The sequence below is a fragment of the Heteronotia binoei genome, chromosome 7 (assembly GCF_032191835.1).
Source record: "Heteronotia binoei isolate CCM8104 ecotype False Entrance Well chromosome 7, APGP_CSIRO_Hbin_v1, whole genome shotgun sequence".
In the NCBI taxonomy this organism is placed as follows: domain Eukaryota; kingdom Metazoa; phylum Chordata; class Lepidosauria; order Squamata; family Gekkonidae; genus Heteronotia; species Heteronotia binoei.
The window spans coordinates 42,850,649-42,853,174 of NC_083229.1; positions in this window are offsets into that span (position 1 = coordinate 42,850,649).

The following is a 2,526-nucleotide window of genomic DNA, read 5'->3' on the forward strand; positions in this document are numbered from 1 at the left end:
TCTTACCACTTCAGTGATAAGGAAAACAGAAGCCCAGAAGTACTCTCATGCTGTATGTACTTGCTCTTCAGGGCATTAGCTCATTTGTAACACTTAAAACACCAGTTCTCCCATTCGCTAACCTACACTCTGCCTTTGGTGACCCTAGCCACCAAGAATCAAACCTGTTCCTAGCTTCACATTCCAGCCATAACTTCTGTTTCCTTTTACATTAAAACTTGAATCAAGAAATCCATTTGGAAAGGTACTGAAGTGGAGTATGTTGCCCTTGTGTTCCAGTATGAAGACCCACTGCAGGGAAGCAAATGCTTTAGATGCTGTGTATTGACTACAACAACCACAGAGGGATACACTAGAACAAATGTTTGGTGTCCTGCCAATCAATTTAGGGAAAATATTCAACAAAAGGAACCATAGTGTGGATATGTCAGTTAAAAAAAAACTTATACAAAAACTGTGTAACAATGTATGTATTTTATACTCTGATTTGCTCAATAAAGTTTTATAATCAATGAATGCACATGTGGTACTACTGTGTTTTTTACAGTCATCCAAAGTCCATATAATAAATTCAAATGCAAGAGTCTTTATAAATATACAGTCCAAGTGCATCCAAGTCACTGGAAGATTACAAGCGCAGCAACGTAGGCTGTCTGAGCTCGTGGGTGAAAGCTGAAGCAACTACATGCAGCCTAGGTTTACTTTCATTGAACTGTATATATAAAGAACTGTATATTTATAAAGACTTGGATATGAATTTATTATATGGACTTTGGATGATTGTAGAAAACACTGTAGTACCACATGTGTATTCACTGATTATAAAACTTTATTGAACAAGCTGGGTATAAAATATATACATACATACATTGTTACAATGTTTGTATAAGTTTTTTTCCCCTGACAATCAAGTTAGGGAATCATGTTCCTAGCTAAATGGAATTGCACATGGAAATGTGTGCAGAAGCATAATTTTCCAGCCTTATCAAAACATATGGAATCCCACCAATAGGGAGCTGTAGGATCTATATTACATCACAGCTCCAATCATTCTTCTTTGCCAAAGGGTGGACTGGTAGAATTCTGGGGCTGTTTAAAGAATTTTTATTCCACCATTCCTCCATAGAATTCTCAGGGCACCATACATGCCTCTCTGCTTCTCCATTTTGTCCTTACAATATCCCTGGATGGAAATTGGGATGAGTGAGAATGACTGGCCGAAGTTGCACAGCAAAATTGCACAGCAAAGTTGCACAGATTTCTCAGTCCTAGTTTGACACTCTAACCTTGATACCTCACTGGAGTTCCATTAGTATACATAGCATATACACATCATTGGGTAAAAGCTGGTGTCTTTCCAGCTTTACCAGCAATAGATCTTGCAATAAATCCAGATTTCTTGAATCCTTTGCATTATTTTATTTGCAAAGCAATTTTTATTTTAAACTACTTTTCTATAAGTTAAAGGACTGGAACATTTTTGATACTGGAAAAAGTGAGATTGTCAAAAACATATTTAGCTCAGTTTTTTTTCCCGCCTTCACCAACTCACTCTCTGTATTTTGACCATTTCTTGCTCAGTTGGCATCTTATAGCAATTCTTATAATTGGACCCTGGCATATTAAGAGTTACAGTCTTGAAATGAAAGAATCATGAAGTTGGCAGGATTGACTGCATAAGCAGCCAGAGCATCTGCTTCAAAACATTGCCATAAAAAGGAACTGCGGGGAAGAAAACCCATCAAGAAAGGAGAAGGCTTTGGCAGCAAAGGTGGATTAACCAAGGGAACCTAGATTAAAAGTGAGTTAAAATGCAAAACTTAAAAATGTAAACAAGCATTGGTTTACTGGATGCTGTCACACCTAATGAGAGGGGTGGTACAAGGACCAGTATTTGTAAAATGTATCTCTCTCTTGGATAGAAAAAAACATGACAATATGTTAACAGCAGATAGATTGCCTACTAGTGTTTTTTGAGGATGAGCCTATAAGATTGCAACTGTTCATTTATCTGCATACAGATGTATTTGTTCATTATCACAGAAGCAAAAGACAGGTGAAGCATGAATAACTTACCCATGCTGTAATGTGGCATGTGAAACTCACAAATTTCACCCCTGGTGAGATTGTGAAATCCAGGCATAGCATTGTTCACCCAGATCAAATCTATGGGCTGCTTTTCTGTCATGGGGAATGGGTAAAGTGACCATAAATAGAAGGACAGTTATCTCTTATGGTAGCAATTCACATTCCCTTAGGGGAAAAAAACCCTAAGTCTGCAACTGTAGCTAAACTTGTGTTTATGTACACTGGGATGACAATCCTTGAATAAATATGTTCTGGATCTTGATTATATGAGGAAAATATTTGGTTGTTACTGTTGATCAGACATGTATATTAAATCCTCCCTCATGCATTTTAAGTGGATTTTTGACATAGAGGCAACCTGGGTGGGTTAGCTCACACTCTGCCATTGTCAATACGTTTAAAAAAAATAAAATAAAAGTAAGGACATCAGGTTTTATA